Genomic DNA, 18,950 nt, shown 5'->3' with positions numbered 1-18,950 from the left:
CACCATTTTCTACCATTGAGAAGGTCTTATTTCAGAGGAAGACACAAAAGGCAGACAGGGTCCTTTGGCACTGGGGTCTCCCCCTGCTGCCGCTGTTGTGTGGTGCTGTGGAGTGGAGTCTGTAGTGTCTACCAGTTCTCTCTGTCTCTCCATTCCAGCCAGCGAGCTCTGGCTAATGATGGGCTTGATTGAGCCTATTTACTTCCCCTCAGCCTGTAATGAGGGCATTACCCTGAGTAGCAGAGCCTGGGAGCTAGCTGGATACCCGCCACAGCCAGGAGGACGATGGAGGGAGGCCAGCGCTGTTTTTGGAGATGACTGAAGAAATACAGGACACATAAGACTTGCATACAGGAGATGTACAGTATATGGTAGGGGTATTCCAATCTGGGTCTCAAGGTCAGCAACACTTCTGATTTGATTGCAATACATTCACTGTTAGACAGATGGACTTTCAAATCCATCAATAAAAGTGAATAGCCCTGCTGTACAGTACCAGTCAAAAGTTTGGACAAACCTACTCATTTAAGGGTTTTCTTTATTTTTACTATTTTTCTACATTGTAGAATAACATTTAATTTGGGTCTTTTGAGCATCATGCTATACTGTTTAATTGTCAGCCACCAGTGCTGGCCATAACCCTATATAGGCCACCAAAGCACTGCCCCACTTTCTTTAATGATTTCTCTGAACTATTGTCCTTGAGAACAATGATAAAATCATTGTGTTGGGTGATTTTAATATTCATGTTGACAAAGAGACCGACTCCAAGGCCATTGAATTTATGAATCTTTTGAGCTCTATGGACTTTATCCAACATGTTACTGGGCCCATCCATAACCGCGGCCATACTCTGGTTCTGGTTAATACCACGGGGCTTTCTATTGACATATCCTCTATTCTTGATGTCGCTTTATCTGATCACTGTGTATTTTTTACTACCTTGATGCGCTTAGCACAGGGTAATACTGAACGCATTATTAAGAAACGCCATCTTACACTCAATAAAATCTGTAACAACTTCAGAGGTATGAACAATACCACATCACCTACTCTGCCTTCCTCTTGTGATTATTTCATTGATCACTATAATATCCAACTAAAGGCAACCATTGATGCCATAGCTCCAGTAACGTTGAAAAAGGCCACATCCAAACAGAAAGCACCTTTGGATAGGTGAGAAAACTAATAAATTAAAAAGAAATTGCAGAAAGGCAAGGAAGTGGAGAGAGTCAAAGTTGCAGATCCATTATGATATTCTGAGAGCAACTTGGCGTATATAACAAGGCAATTAGAAATGCCAGACAGGCTCATTTTTCTAACTTGATCACTAATAATCGGAATAATTTGAGAGTGCTCTTCCCGACCATTGATGGATGTCCTCATAAATCCTACCCCCGCAAACCTATGTGAACTTCCCTCCACATCTAAATATGATGAGAGTTGCGATATATTTAAATTTTGGCTGGGTATTAGTCAAGCAAGAACTGATGAGAAGTTTGACGATATGTGCTCTAGTCTACCACGCAAAAGCACTAAGGATTTATTTTCTCTGGTTGATACAGACATGCTCAGGAAAGTGATATCACAACTTAAGCCTTCTAGTGGCCTTCTCCATCCTAACCCCTCCACCTTCTTCAAAACAGTTTTTAATTGCATATCTGAAGAAGTGCAAGCTATTGTTAAATCACTCCAACCTCCTATTTTCCAGAAAATTATATTTTCAAACCGCAAAATTAATTTAAGTGCCAACAAAATGTTTGATTCCAATCTGGCCCACCACAGCACAGAGACAGCCTTTGTCAAAATGGTAAATTATCTTAGAGCCAACACAGGCGCCAAACAGCTCTCTAATCTACAGTTGAAGTCCGAAGTTTACATAAACTTAGGTTGGAGTCATTAAAACTTGTTTTTCAACCACTCCACAAATTTCTTGTTAACAAACTACAGTTTTGGCAAGTCGGTTGGGACATCTACTTTGTGCATGACAAGTAATTTTTCCAACAATTGTTCACAGACAGATTATTTCACTTATAATTCACTGTATAACAATTCCAGTGGGTCAGAAGTTTACGTACACTAAGTTGACTATGCTTTTAAAGAACTTGGAAAGTTCCAGAAGATGATGTCATGGCTTTAGAAGCTTCTGATAGGCTAATATACATCATTTGAGTCAATTGGAGGTGTACCTGTGGATGTATTTCAAGGCCTACCTTCAAACTCAGTGCCTCTTTGCTTGACATCATGGGAAAATCTAAAGAAATCAGACAAGACCTCAGAAAGAAAAATCAGAGGTACCACGTTCAGCTGTACAAACAATAGTACGCAACTATAAACACCATGGGACCACGGAGCTGTCATACAGCTCAGGAAGGAGACGCGTTCTGTCTCCTAGAGATGAAGGTACTTTGGTGCGAAAAGTGCAAATCAATCCCAGAACAACAGCAAAGGACCTTGTGAAGATGCTGGAGGAAACAGGTACAAAAGTATCTATATCCACAGAAAAATGAGTCCTATATCGACATAACCTGAAAGGCCGCTCAGCAAGGAAGAAGCCACTGCTCTAAAACCTCCATAAAAAAAGCCAGACTACGGTTTGCAACTGCACATGGGGACAAAGATAATACTTTTTGGGCCTGATGAAACAAAAATAGAACTGTTTGGCCATAATGACCATCGTTATGTTTGGAGGAAAAGGGGGGAGGCTTGCAAGCCGAAGAACACCATCCCAACTGTGAAGCACGGGGTTGGCAGCATCATGTTGTGGGGGTGCTTTGCTGCAGGAGGGACTGGTGGACTTTATAAAATAGATTGCATCATGAGGCAGGAAAATTATGTGTATATATTGAAGCAACATCAGTCAGGAAGTTCAAGCTTGGTCGCAAATGGGTCTTCCAAATGGACAATGACCCCAAGCATACTTCCAAAGTTGTGGCAAAATGGCTTAAGGACAACAAAGCCCTGACCTTAAACCTATAGAGAATTTGTGGGCAGAACTGAAAAAAACGTGTGCGAGCAAGGAGGCCTACAAACCTGACTCAGTTACACTAGCTCTGTCAGGAGGAATGAGCCAAAATTCACCCAACTTATTGTGGGAAGCTTGTGGAAGGCTACCCAAAACATTTGACCCAAGTTAAACAATTTAAAGGCAATGCTACCAAATACTAATTGAGTGTATGTAAACTTCTGACCCACTGGGAATGTGATGAAAGAAATAAAAGCTGAAATAAATCATTCTCTCTACTATTATTCTGACATTTCACATTCTTAAAATAAAGTGGTGATCGTAACTGACCTATGACAGGGAATTTTTACTAGGATTAAATGACAGGAATTGTGAAAAACTGAGCTTAAATGTATTTGGCTAAGGTCTATGTAAACTTCAACTGTAAGTGCTGCATTCAACACTGTTGGCCATGATGTCTTTCTGGACAGACTGGAGAGGTGGGTTGGCCTCTCTGATCTATTTCTAAATTGGTTTAGGACCTATTTAACCGGTCGAGAATGTGTCACCCTTGGTGAACATAACTCAGAGAAAATACATAACACGTGGCGTTCCACAAGGTTTGATTTTGGGTCCGGTACTGTTCAGTTTGTTTATATATAGACAGTGCATTCGTAGAGTATTCAGATCACTTGACTTTGTCCACATTTTGTTATGTTACAGCCTTATTCTAAAATTGCCCCCCCCCCTTCAATCTATACACAATACCCCATAATGACAAAGCAAAGACAGAACATTCTGCACATCTATTACAAATACATTTTTTTATAAAAAAAAAAGTTATTTAAAAAAATGATGAAATATCACATTTACATGAGTATTCAGACCCTTTACTCATTACTTTGTTGAAGCACCTTTGGCAGCGATTACAGCCTCAAGTCTTATTTCGGTATGATGCTACAAGCTTGGCACACCTGTATTTGAGGAGTTCCCCCATTCTTCTCTGCGGATCCTCTCAAGCTCTGTCAGGTTGGATGGGGAGTGTCGCTGCACAGCTATTTTCAGGTCTCTCAAGAGATGTTAGATCGGGTTCAAGTCCAAGCTCTGGCTGGGCCACTCAAGGACATTCAGAGACTTGTCCCGAAACCACTCCTGTGTTATCTTGGCTGTTTGCTTAGGGTTGTTGTCCCACTGTAAGGTGAGCCCCAGTCCGATGTCTTGAGCGCTCTGGAGCATGTTTTCATCAAGGATCTCTCTGTACTTTGCTCTGTTCATCTTTCCCTCGATCCTGACTAGTCTCCCAGTCCCTGCCGCTGAAAAACATCCCCACAGCATGATGCTGCCACCACCATGCTTCACCGTAGGGATGGTGAAAGGTTTCCTCCAGACGTGGCAACTGGTATTCGGCCAAAGAGTTCAAATCTTGGTTTCATCAGACCAGAGAATCTTGTTTATCACGGTCTGAGAGTCCCTTAGGTGCCTTTCGGCAAACTACAAAGCGGGCTGTCATGTGCTTTTTACTGAGGAGTGGCTTCCGTTTGGCCACTCCTCAGTAAAAAGTGCTGCAGAGATGGTTGTCCTTCTGGAAGGTTCTCCCGTCTACACAGAGGAACTCTGGAGCTCTGTCAGAGTGACCATCGGGTTCCTGGTCACCTCCCTGACCAAGGCCCTTCTCCCCCGATTGCGCAGTTTAGCTGGGCGGCCAGCTCTAGGAAGAGTCTTGATAGTTCAAAACCACTTCCATTTAAGAATTATGGAGGCCACTGTGTTCTTTGGGATCTTCAATGCTGCAGAATTTTTTTTGGTACCCTTCCCCAGATCCATGCCTCGACACAGTCCTGTGTCTCGGAGCTCTACGGACAATTCCTTTGACCTCATGGCTTGGTTTTTGCTCTGACATGCACTGTCAACTGTGGGATCTTATATAAACAGGTGTGCACCTTTCCAAATCATGTCCAATCAATTGAATTTACCACAGGTGGATTCCAATGAAGTTGTAGAAACATCAAGGATGATCAATGGAAACAGGATGCACCAGAGCTCAATTTCGAGTCTCATAGCAAAGGGTCTGAATACTCATGAAAAAATGTTTATGTCATTATGGGGTATTGTGTGTAGATTGAAGAGGAAAACATCAATTAATCAATTTTAGAATAAGGCTGTAAAGTAACAAAGTGTGGAAAGTCAAGGGGTTGGAATATTTTCAGAATGCACTGTATATCACCGAGTATGGCTAAGCTATTCTTCGTACTGCCAGTGAATTGAAGTTGAAGAAGCGCCAAGCATCAGTTTACTTTGGCCTAAAATGTACAATCAAAAGTATTGACTATAGCTTATTTAATGAAGCCCTGGCTGGCTGTTGATGTCCTAGGTCAGGGCTCTCCAACCCTGTTCCTGGAGAGCTACCTTCCTGTAAGTTCACACTCCAACCGCATTTGTAACTAACCTGACTCCGCGTATCAACCAACTAATTATTGATTCAGATGCGCTAGATTAGGTTTGGAGTGAAAACCTACAGAATGGCAGCTCTCCACGAGCAGGGTTGGAGAGCCCTGTCCAAGGCAATCGATCGCAAAGCAGCGTCCCCACAAAACCTTTTGTTAATGGCAAGTTCACTTACTCATCCATAAATAGTCAAGTTCAAATACGGTTCAGCAGCTCAAATTAGCAGGATGTGGGGCATTGTTATTAGGAAGGACGTCTACCATGGATGATTATGATCACACTTCATAAATGTAAATATTATGGGGAGAGCTATACTTTTGGCAGCCAAGCACGAGTTATCAGTGAAGCCTATTATCGTCCAGACATGACATTGAAATATCTTCACGCCTACAATAAAAGCCTCCAAGTTTCTGTCGTAAGAGTCAATTCAATTTGAAAAAATGAAGAATTAGTGGGAAGTTTGGAAAAACTAATCCCGTGTGAATCGTCCTCTGGAATAACGCACATGCTTGGACAATAATTACAAAACCAACGCCTCTACTAATACCGTCCGAATAGGGCTATACATAGCAAAGATTAGGCTTATCAGTGTCGAGTGAGCCGCGTCATCTGTCAAGGATGCTCATGCGAGTCCTCTAGAACGCAAATGTAGTCTTCCTAGTTGGACTCTGAGGTGATGTGTGTGTGTGCACCCGTTCCGGCGTGTTCACAGGAGTCAGTGACAGCTCCAAAAATCCTTGAATCGTGCACTACTAGTTTTAAGGTCTCTGCACTGGCTGCCTGTGAGTTTTAGAATTACTTTTAAGATTCTTCTACTGGTTTTTAAATCAATCCACGATTGTCCACCCAATACATGTCAGACATGTTTTTAAGTTAAGTTATGTGCCCAGTAGGTCCCTCAGGTCCTCTGGCACTGGCCTTTTAACTATCCCAAAGCCTAGGACCAAGAGGCATGGAGAGACAGCCTTTAGTTACTATGCCCCCAGCCTGGGATCAAGAGGCATGGAGAGGCAGCGTTTAGTTACTATGCACCCAGCCTCTGGAATAGCCTGCCAGAGAACCTGAGAAGGGCCGAAAATGTGGGCATACTTAAAAGAGATCTTAAAACATCTTTTTAGCTTTGCTTTTCCTTAGAGAGCTTTTTAGTTGTTCCATTTTTGTTATTCTTTTGTTTATCCTCTTATGTTTGTTGTGTAGTAAATATTAAAGTTTTTATTTATTGTTTTTAGTTTTTTCCTGTGAAGTACATTGTGTTTCATTACATGTCTGAAATATGCTGTAGAAATAAAAGCTTGATTTGAAAACAAATAAGTAATTGTATTTTTATTTATTTTACCTTTAACTAGGCAAGTCAGTTAAGAACAAATTCTTATTTACAATGACGGCCTACCCCGGCCGAACCCGGACAATGCTGGTCCAATTGTGCGCCGCCCTATGGGACTCCCAGTCACGGCCGGATGTGATACAGCCTGGATTCAAACAAGGGACAGTAGTGACGCCTCTTGCACTGAGATGCAGTGCCTTAGAGCTCTGTGGCACTCGGGAGCCCAAACTGTACGAGTATCTTTTTAATTACAGATGCAAAGGCCTACCCTTTTACTCTTTCTGTTAGTTTTTGTCTAATCGCAGTTGTCTCTGTCTGTGTAAAAGGTTTGTTTTCATCCTCCCTAAGGCCAGTAGTTTTTCAAGGCGTTTTCTTTTTTTTAAACCATATGACCTGATCAGAAATCATAGGCCATACAAAACAGTTTTTGGTTTTCACAGCTGATTTATTACTGTCAAACGCTACAACTAGGGTCCAGAGTTCGTTAGGTTAGCCTACAACCAGATCAGGAAAACTCTGGGCCCCATGAAAACAATGAGAAAATTATGTTTACACTGCCCTGCTTTAAGGGGGGCAACTGTCAGGCGAGTGTCGTGCTCTACTTCCAGAGAGAGCGGTCAAGACAGAGCACGTACGCAAGTTTACATTTGAGTAATGTGTAGCAGACTGTATTTTTGCAAAAAATTTAGCAAGTGTGAAGAGGTTCTAAGATACTCAGCATGATTAAGCAAAAACCCAGCAGATTATTCTCACTGTAGTAACCAAACAGAGCGGTTACAGCATCACTCCCTGTAATTTGGGCTTTGTGTGACGATGTCTTAAATCAGCGGCTTACATATTTCCAGAGTGCAGGTTAATAGAGTAGACAGTAGAGTATTACATTATTAATCCCTATTTGGGAAATTGTTTTAATCAAAGCATGCGTAAAATTCTTATTTTTTTATGGCGCCGCAGGAGATGGCTGCCGTTTTACCGTCCCCTAACCAATTGTGAGTGTTTTTTCATGTTATTTGTAACTTATTTTGTACATAATGCTTCTGCCACCGTCTCTTATGACTGAAAAGAGTTTCCAGATATCAGGACAGCGATTCAAATCAAATCAAATTTTATTGGTCACATGGTTAGCAGATGTTAATGCGTGTAGCGAAATGCTTGTACTTCTAGTTCCGATCGTGCAGTAATATCTAACAAGTAATCTAACAATTTCACAACAACTACCTTATACATACAAGTGTAAAGGAAAGAATAAGAATATGTACATATAAATATATGGATGAGCGATGGCCGAACGGCATTGGCAAGATGCAGTTGATGGTATAGAGTACAGTGTATACATATGAGATGAGTAATGTAGGGTACGTAAACATTATATAAAGTGGCATTGTTTAAAGTGACTAGTGATACATTTATTACATCCAATTTTTTATTATTAAAGTGGCTAGAGATTTGAGTCAGTATGTTGGCAGCAGCCACTCAATGTTAGTGATGGCTGTTTAACAGTCTGATGGCCTTGAGATAGAAGCTGTTTTTCAGTCTCTCGGTCCCAGCTCTGATGCATCTGTACTGACCTCGTCTTCTGGATGATAGTGGGGTGAACAGGCAGTGGCTCGGGTGGTTGTTGTCCTTGATGATCTTTTTGGCCTTCCTGTGACACCGGGTGGTGTAGGAGTCCTGGAGGGCAGGTAGTTTGCCCTCGGTGATGCTTTGTGCAGACCTCACTACCCACTGGAGTGCCTTACGGTTGTGGGCGGAGCAGTTGCCGTACCAGGCGGTGATACAGCCCGACAGGACGCTCTCGATTGTGCATCTGTAAAAGTTTGTGAGTGTTTTCGGTGATTACTCACCCTGTACTGAAAGAAGATGGTTTCATTAACGAGTCAGACATGAAAGATTTACTTCAGACGCCCGACAAGGCCCTCATCCTCATCATTCGTAGAAGAAAGAGACAGAGATATTGGGGACGTAGGCCTGGGTGCCTTGTAAGGATCTGACGGCGAGTGGGTAATCTGCCTTTACCAACGGTCCTATTAGCCAAAGTACAATGATTGGGTAATAAAATAGACGAACTACGAGGACGTATATCCTACCAACAGGCCATTAAAAACGTAAATATCTTATGTTTCACCGAGTTGTGGCTGAACGATGACATGAATAACATACAGCTGGAGGGTTTTATGCTTTTTTGGCAGGATAGAACAGCTGCCTCCAATAAGACAAGGGGTGGAAGTCTGTGTATATTTGTAAACAACAGCTGGAGCACGAAATCTAAGGAAGTCTCGAGGTTTTGCTCGCCTGAAATAGAGCATCTCACGAGAAGCTGTAAACCACACTATTTACCAAGAGAGTTTTCATCAATATTCTATTTATCACCACAAACCGATGCTGGCACTAGGACCGCACTCTGAGTTTTACACGGCCATTAGCAAACACAAAAACGCTCATCCAGATGCGGCGCTCCTAGTGGCCGGAGACTTGAATGCAGGGATACCCTTTAACATCATTTCTACCAGCATGTTAAATGTGCAACCAGAGGGGAAAAAAACTCCAGACCACCTTTAATCCACACACAAAGATGAGTACAGAGCTCTCCCTCGCCCTCCATTTGGCAAATCTGACCATAATTATATCCTCCTGATTCCTGCTTACAATCAAAAACTAAAGCAGGAAGCACCAGTGACTAGGTCAATAAAAAAAAGTGGTCAGATGAATCAGATGCTAAGATAGAGGACTGTTTTGCTAGCACAGGCTGGAATATGTTCTGGGATTCTTCCAATGGTATTGAGGAGTACACCACACACTGACTTCAATAAGTGCGTCGATGATGTCTCCCCCCCCCCCCCCCCCCCCCCAGTGACTGTATGTACATACCCCAAGCAGAAGCCATGGATTACAGGGAACATCCGCACTGAGCTAAAGGGTAGAGCTGCCGCTTTCAAGGAGCGGGACTCTAACCCGGACGCTTATAAGAAATCCTGCTGTGCCCTCCGACGAACCAGCAAACAGGCAAAGTGTCATTACAGGACTAAGACGGAATCGTACTACACCGGCTCCGACGCTCGTCGGATGTGACAGGGCTTGTAAACTATTACAGACTACAAAGGGAAACACAGCCGCGAGGTGCCCAGTGACACGAGCCTACCAGATGAGCTAAATTACTTCTATGCTTGCTTTGAGGCAAAGTAAAACTGAAACATGCATGAGAGCATCAGCTGTTCCAGAAGACTGTGTGATCATGCTCTCCACAGCCGATGTAAGACCTTTAAACAGGTCAACATTCACTTGGCCACAGGGCCAGACGGATAACCAGGATGTGTATTCCGAGCATGCGCTGACTAACTGGCAAGTATCTTCGCTGATGTTTTAAACCTGTCCCTGACGGAGTCTGTAATACCAACATGTTTCAAGCAGACCACCATAGTCCCTGTGCCCAAGAACACTAAGGTAACCTGCCTAAATGACTACCAACCCATAGCACTCACGTCTGTAGCCATAAAGTGCTTTGAAAGGCTGGTAATAGCTCACATCAACGCCATTATCCAAGAAACTCTAGACCCACTCCAATTTGCATACCGCCCAAACAGATCCAATCTCTATTGCACTCCACACTGCCCTTTCGCACCTGGACAAAAGGAACACCTATATGAGAATGCTATTAATTGACTTCAGCTCAGCGTTCAACACCATAGTGCCCTCAAAGCTCATCACTAAGCTAAGGACCGTAGGACTAAACACCTCCCTCTGCAACTGGATCCTGGACTTCCTGACGGGCAGCCTCCAGGTGGTAAGGGTAGGTAACAACACATCTGCCACGCTGATCCTCAACACTGGAGCTCCCCAGGGGTGCGTGCTCAGTCCCCTCCTGTACTCCCTGTTCACCCACAACTGCATGGTCAAGCACGACTCAAACAACATCATTAAGTTTGCAGATGACACAACTGTGGTAGGCCTGATCACCGACAACGATGAGACAGCCTATAGGGAGGAGGTCAGAGACCTGGCCGTGTGGTGCCAGTACAACAACCTCTCCCTCAACTTGATCAAGACAAATGAGATGATTGTGGACTACAGGAAAAGGAGGACCGAGCACAACCCCATTCTCATCAACTGGGCTGTAGTGGAGCAGGTTGAGAGCGTCAAGTTCCTTGGTGTCCACATCACCAACAAACTATCATGGTCCAAACACACCAAGACAGTCGTAAAGAGGGTACGACAACGCCTATTCCCCTCAATTTCCAGCACACAATGGCATAGGTCACTACACTCGCCACGACACTGCTATAGAGCATATGAAGCATTTTGTAACATCTATTAGATCTTAGATAATTTAATGTATGGGCAGACCAGGGGGCTAACACTGTAAAGTCTTCATACCAACCAACAGCGAGAAGTCAATTACGGGTACAGATGCGGTCAAGTATATTTGCCCCCATGCACGATTCGATCTCTTCTAAAGTAAGTTGAAATTGAAAAAAACACTGTGCGATTTACAACAGCACAGAACCAAAAAATAATTATGAAATTAAGATTTTTCATTTCATAGTCAGAAAATGCCTGGGCAAAATTATTCAAAATTCTAATATATTTGATTGAAGGCAAGTGATTTTAGGTAAGTGTCATTTACCCTATTTGTTGTAAGTTGCAGGTGCCTACAAGGTAATAAAAAAATGAGTTTAACCAGTTTTGATAAGAGAAAAGCGAATTCAATATATTTGCACACAAGAAAAATACAAAACCATGTAATGAGTTAAAAAGGCAAGCGGAAAGTGCATGTGCTGGAGAGGAAGAAAAAACTACCCTGAGGGGCTTTCAAGGCACCTCCACTTTCAAATATTTAAACAACGAAATAAATAAACTGTATCCTGATTAATAAAACAGAAATACATAGTTGAGGATTTAAAGAAAATGAAAAACAATGCATCAGGGGTTAATCAATAGCGGCAGGAGATTATTGCAATCAGTCATTGTATGGAATGTCCAGGAAATCTGTTTTCATTTTGTATTTGAAGGAGTGCAGTTCTTGAGGTGTTCCGGGAGATGTTACCCAAAATAACTGAGTATTGAATTTGAAAAGATATTGAAAAGAAACAGGGAGAACTTTCATTTTGAATTGGAATAAAAAATGACATAAATTGAAGTTGATTGATTCTTAAATGTTGAGAATTTGAAGACAAGAGTGGAGAGAAACTGGCACGACTGTTGAAATGAGTTGCCATTCTCAAATAGTCTCTAGACCAGAGGTGTCAAACAAATTTGGGCCCATGGGCGGCATTCAGTCTTCAACAAGGTCCGGAGGGCCACACTGAAAATGTGATATATTTCTTTGCCGTCAAAATAAAATAAAAAGTCCTCCATCCATCATTTTTTTAATGTTCTATCCTCCGACTGTCTAGCTTTCATTTTGGTGTTTATTAGAGAGCTGGACCCAGTCAAAAAACTGCATGAATGAAGGTCCATTATCATTTCTACAGTTTCCATTAGTTTTTTTGTCATTTTAAAGTACAAAGCACTCAGAAAGTATTCAGACATAATATACCCCATGATGACCAAGCAAAAACAGGTTGACACACTTCAATTCAATTTTAAAAATAAGGGTGGATCCAAAGAGGAAGCCTAGGCTGTATAGCAATAGAAATGCCTACTTGGATCTCATATGTGTAACTAGACGATGAAGCTACACATTTCATCTCATTTAGAACCGAGAACTAGCGAGGAAATCTGTGGCGAGAGGAGTCTCTGCAGATCATGCAGGCCAGGGTTGAGGTACCTTGCAGTGGCAAGCTGAGTGGATATGGAGGAGCATGTAGGGTAGGGTGCAAGTGTGTGTGTGTGTGTAGTGTCAAGGTTTCCGTTAGGAAAATGTGGAGCCAGACACTGACCAGGAAGATTTTTAATTTACCGGCCATTTGAGAAATGTACCGTACCCATATGCATTCGGTGCGTAAACCCATTAGGGCGTCCACCGACAGGGCTCAGAATGACAGAAATCACATTTAGATAATGGTAATTCATCTTAACAGAACATACAAGTCCTGTAATGAAGCAGCGAGCAAGTGAAACATCTCCCTGGAGTCACTTTTCGTCCTGATCTTCCAAGGCCATTTCAGTGCCACAACATGATATCAGTTATGGTCGAGGGGTAGAGATCCCCCTCTGCTGGAGACACTTAGTATCACACTGGATTTGCCCCCCATGTGAGTGAGGGTGAAGGTGAAAGGGGTAGAGAATGCTTACCTTGGGCAGGCAGGCCAGTGGGGTGGGGGAGAGGGTCAGCTCAACGTCTAGCTCGGGAGCTGGGGTATCCTCCTTACTCTTGACATCCAGGATCAGCTGGGCAAGGAAGTTCTGCTGGAAGCGAGTCCGTTTGCCCAGAGCACTTGCATGGAGAAAAGAGCACGTTACACTTCCATGACCAAAACTGTAGGCCTTCTAAAGCCTAGGCTGTTACTGTATGTTGAGACTGTTACTTACCTATCATGTTCATCTCTAGGCCAGTTAGGAGAGTTCCTTGGCCCGTTGGAAGTGCTCCTTGGCTGGGTTGTTCTCATAGTAGGTCAGAGAGGTGAAGCCACATTCAAGGTGGAACTGGATGGACAGGTTCTGGAGGGTTCCATCAGAGAACAGAGGCCCACACTTCATTACTGCAGAAAAGATGAGGGGGGTTAAAATGGTCCTTTTTCTTTTTCAGTTAAATGTATTACTATTTACATTGATATCATAAATCAGTTCAGCGGTGAAAAAAAAAGAAAAGATTCAATATTATTTTTCACTTCTTCCAAGTTCTCAAAACATACCATCCCACATCCCGTTTAGCACTAAAAGATGGCACATCTACTCCTAAAACAAAAGTATTCAGCATTATTTTGATCACGGACGTCCCCTGAAGACCATCCAGAGGTCAATTAGAGCTCAGTGCACCTGCAGACCAATTCCATGAGGCCGTTGGTCAGCAACATCGTGAGCGAGAGATACCTTGAGGCGACACATTAAAGAGAGAGGTGTTTTGGCTTTGTCCTTGGCTCCACCTCTCCCCGTCCGACATGATTACCAGTTTGGTGTCATTGAAGGCTGTGCACGGTGTGGAGATTATTCCTCACTCCTAATGTGTATAATTCATGGTGCAGCGTACCCTCGCGTTTCCCCATTCAAAATTTATAGAGGCAGCCCAGGCCAGCGCCAAGGAGATTTCCTTTGCGCCTTGTCACCTTCACACAAGGAAATTCGCTTCCTGGGCTGTTGTGAAATGTGCAAGGGGAGGGGACAATTTATTTATTTATTTTACACAAATGACTTGGAGTCAAATATTGTCAAAAAAATAATATTTTGCGATACATAACTATATTGCCCACCCCATTACTACCAGCTAACCATTTCACTTACCTTCAAAAAGTTATCCTATTTCATGCCTACTGATCACAACCCTGGCAGCAAATGAATACAGCGTGACATGCAAGCAACCATATAACATTAGCATGAGCCCACACAGAACAATTGAGCATTTATCTTGACGGGTTTCCAGCTAATCCTTTTATTAAGTCTTATCTGGGCATTGTTCGAATGAACATTGACTAATTTAAATTCTCTGGAAATATTATGGTAGAGTGAAGAAGAGAAAATGAAAACAGGTCACAATGACAGTCAATGCTTGAAATACATTTTTATTTTATCCCATTCTCTCGGTGTCAACTCAAAACCAACAGCAATGCTAGGGAAAGAGAAAGGGAGAGGGTGAAATTGGATAGTAAAAATCCCCTTTTCCATCTGCATGCCTTTCACAACCCGGAGCGCACACAGAGTAGTAAAAGGGATTGTGTGCTCTTTTACTGGCTGCTCCTCTGGAATACGGATTGGCTGTTTCATAGCCCGCAGAATCTGGTCACCCTTCACACACTGTTAAGCACCCCTCACACACACCCCCACAACAAAAATCAGCAAACCAACATTTCAAGCCTAGCAGAAGTCAACTATAATTAAGCAGAACAATCTTAAACTGTGATCTGCTACTAATGACCTGGTGGCAGGACTGTAGGACAAACCAACGCTGGGCAAACAAGTGGACTATAATGAGCTCAAACCACACTGAAAGAAAAAAATAAAATAAAAAAAAAAGGTTTCAAGAGGGATCAGAGTTAAGAAAGTGCCCTTTAGTCTCATTTTCACAATTTCTTCAACTTATATGAGGAAAAGGGGAAAACTCAATTGTGCACACTGGCTAAACCAAAATCAAAGACTAAAACTCCATTACGGAAGGGATAAACGTAGATGTTCTCAGAAACAAGGCGAAGCAGAGTCCCTTTGCGGAGTTCATTCTTCCAAGGCAATGTACAGAACGGAGGCGTTTATTCAGCTCATACCAAAGTTGCCAAAGAAAATAATCCTAAAATAACACTTACCGGTAGAAATACAATTTTGTTCATATACAGTGCATCGGAAAGTATTCAGACCCCTTCGACTTTTTCCACATTGTTACGTTACAGCCTTATTCAAAAATGAATACAATTGTTTCCTAATCAATCTACACAGAACATCCCAAAATGACAAAGCAAAAAAAACTGAAATACCTTAACCATAAGATTTCGGACCTATTGCTATGAGACTGGAGGCTGAGACCCATCCTGTCTCAGCCTCCAGTATTTATACTGCAATAGTTTGTGTCAGGGGGCTAAGGTATACAGTTGAAGTCGGAAGTTTACATACACTTAGGTTGGAGTCATTAAAACTTGTTTTTCAACCACTCCACAAATGTCTTGTTAACAAACTATAGTTTTGGCAAGTCGGTTGGGACATCTACTCTGTGCATGACAAGTAATTTTTCCAACAATTGTTCAGACAAATTATTTCACTTATAACTCACTATATCATAATTCCAGTGGGTCAGAAGTTTATATACACAAAGTTGACTGTGCCTTTAAACAGCTTGGAGAATTCCAGAAAATGATGTCATGGCTTTGGAAGTTCTGATTGGCTAATTGACATCATTTGAGTCATTTGGAAGTGTACCTGTGGATGTATTTCAAGGCTTACCTTCAAACTCAGTGCCTCTTTGCTTGACATCATGGGAAAATCAAAAAAATCAGCCAAGACCTCACAAAAAAAAAAATTGAAGACCCCCATGAGTCTGGTTCATCCTTGGGAGCAATTTCTAAATGCCTGAAGGTACCACGTTCATCTCTACAAACAATAGTACACAGCCATCATACAGCTCAGGAAGGAGACGTATTCTGTCTCCTAGAGATGAACGTACTTTGGTGCGAGAAGTGCAAATCAATCCCAGAACAAGAGCAAAGGACCTTGTGAAGATGCTGGAGGAAAACAGGTACAAAAGTATCTACATCCACAGTAAAACGAGTCCTATATCGACATAACCTGAAAGGCCACTCAGCAAGGAAGAAGCCACTGCACCAAAACCACCATGAAAAAGCCAGACTACGGTTTGCAACTGCACATGGGGACAAAGATCGTACTTTGGTGTCCTCTGGTCTGATGAAACAAAAATAGAACTGTTTTGCAATAATGACCATTATGTTTGAAGGAAAAAGGGGATGCTTGCAAGCCGAAGAACACCATCCCAACCGTGAAGCACGGGGGTGGCAGCATCATGTTGTGGGGGGTGCTTTGCTGCAGGAGGGACTGGTGCACTTCACAAAATAGATGGCGTCATGAGGCAGGAAAATAATGTGGATATATTGAAGGAACATCTCAAGACATCAGTCAGGAAATGGCTTAAGGACAACAAAGTCAAGGTATTGGGAGTGGCCATCAAAGCCCTGACCTCAATCCCATTGAAAAGTTGTGGGCAGAACTGAAAAAGCATGTGCGAGCAAGGAGGCCTACAAACCTGACTCAGTTACACCAGCTCTGTCAGGAGGAATGGGCCAAAATTCACCCAACTTATTGTGGGAAGCTTGTGGAAGGCTAGCCGAAACGTTTGAAACAAGTTAAACAATTTAAAGGCAATGCTACCAAATACGAATTGAGTGTATGTATGTAAAATACTGACCCACTGGGAATGTGATGAAAGAAATAAATGCTGAAATAAATCACTCTACTATTATTCTGACATTTCACATTCTTAAAATAAAGTGGTGATCCTAACTGACCTAAGACAGCGAATTATCACTAGGATTAAATGTCAGGAATTGTGAAAAACTGAGTTTAAAATGTATTTGGCTAAGGTGTATGTAAACTTCCGATTTCAACTGTATCTGGAGTATTTCTCCTGTCTTATCTGGTGTCCTGTGTGAATTTAAGTATGCTCCCTCTAATTCTCTCCCTCTCCTCCCAGAGGACCTGAGCCCTGGGACCATGCCTCAGGACTTCCTGGCCTGATGACTCCTTGCTGTCCCCAGTCCACCTGGTCGTGCTGCTGCTCCAATTTCAACTGTTCTGCCGGCAGTTCACCGGACGTGCTACCTTGTCCCGGACATGCTGTTTTCGACTCTCTACCGCACCTGCTGTCTCTAACTCTGAATGATTGGCTAAGAAAAGCCAACTGACATTTACTCAGGTGCTGACCTGTTGCACCCTCTACAACCACTGTGATTATTATTTGACCCTGCTGGTCATCTATGAACGTTTGAACATCTTGGCCATGTACGGTTATAATCCCAACCCGGCACAGCCAGCAGAGGACTGGACACCCCTCAGAGCCTGGTTCCTCTCTAGGTTTCTTCCTAGGTTCCCACCTTTCTAGGGAGTTTTTCCTAGCCACCATGCTTCTACATCTGCATTGCTTGCTGTTTGGGGTTTTAGGCTGGGTCACTTTGTGACATCGGCTGATGTAAAAAGGGCATTATAAATACATTTGATTGAGACTTAAAATTGAGCTCAGGTACATACTGTTTCATTGTTTATCCTTGAGATGTTTCTACAACTTGATTGGAGTCCGTTTGTGGTAAATTCAATTGGATTGGACATGATTTGGAAAGGCACACACCTGCCTACATAAGGTCCCACAGTTGACAGTGCATGTCAGAGCAAAAACCAAGCCATGGGGTCGAAGGAATTGTCCATAGAGCTCTGAGACACAGATCTGGGGAAGGGTAATAAAAAATGTCTGCAGCATTGACGGTCCCCAAGAACACTGTAGCCTCCATTCTTAAATGGAAGGAGTTTGGAACCACCAAGACTTGTCCTTGAGCTGGCTGCCCGGCCAAATTGAGCAATCAGGGGAGAAGGGCCTTGGTCAGGGAGGTAACCAAGAACCCGATGGTATATGACAGAGCTACAAAGTTCCTCTGTGGTGATGAGAGAACTTACCAGAAGGACAACCATCTCTGCAGCACTTCACCAAATCGGAACTTTATGGTAAAGTGGCCAGACGGACGCCAGTCCTCAGTAAAAGGCACAACAGCCTGCTTGGATTTTCCCAAAAGGCACCTAAAGGTCTGTCAGACCATGAGAAACAAGAATCTCTGGTCTGATGAAACCAAGATTGAACTCTTTGGCCTGAATGCCAAGCGTCACACCTGGAGGAAACTTGGCACCATCCCTACGGTGAAGGATGGTGGCAGCATTAAAGGGTCTGAATACTTATGTACATGTGAAATTACATTTTTAATAGATTTGCACAAAATTACTAAAAAACAATGTTTGCTTTGTCATTATGGGGTATTGTGTGTAGATTGATAAGGGGGAAAAACAAATTAATCAATTTTAGAATAAGGCTGTAACGTAACAAAAACAATGTAGAAAAAGGTCAAGGGGTCTGAACACTTTCCGAATGCACTGCATATACAGTACCAGTCATAAGTTTGGACACACCTACTCATTCAAGGGTTTTTCTTTATTTGTACTATTTTCTACATTGTAGAATTATAGTGAAGACGTCAAAACTATGAATGTACATATGGAATCATTTAGTAACCAAAAAAAGTGTTAAAGAAATCAAAATATATTTTATATTTGAGATTCTTCAAAATAGCCAGACTTTGCCTTGACAGCTTTGCACTCTTCGCATTCTCTCAATCAGCTGCATGAGGTAGTCCATCTGGAATGCATTTCAATTAACAGGTGTGCCTTGTTAAAAGTTAATTTGTGGATATTCTTACCTTAACAACTGATTGGCTCAAACGCATTATGTGACAAGGTAGGGGTGGGGGTATACAGAAGATAGCCCTATTTGGTAAAATATTAAGTCCATATTATGGCAACAGCTCAAATAAGCAAAGAGAAACGACAGTCCATTACTTTATTAAGACATGAAGGTCAGTCAATCCAGAAAACTTCAAGAACTTTGAA

This window comes from Salmo salar, chromosome 01 (assembly GCF_965601325.2).
Source record: "Salmo salar chromosome 01, fSalSal1, whole genome shotgun sequence".
NCBI classification, from domain to species: Eukaryota; Metazoa; Chordata; class Actinopteri; order Salmoniformes; family Salmonidae; genus Salmo; species Salmo salar.
The sequence above is the reverse complement of the archived record's forward strand: the minus strand, read 5'-3'. Positions refer to the sequence as shown.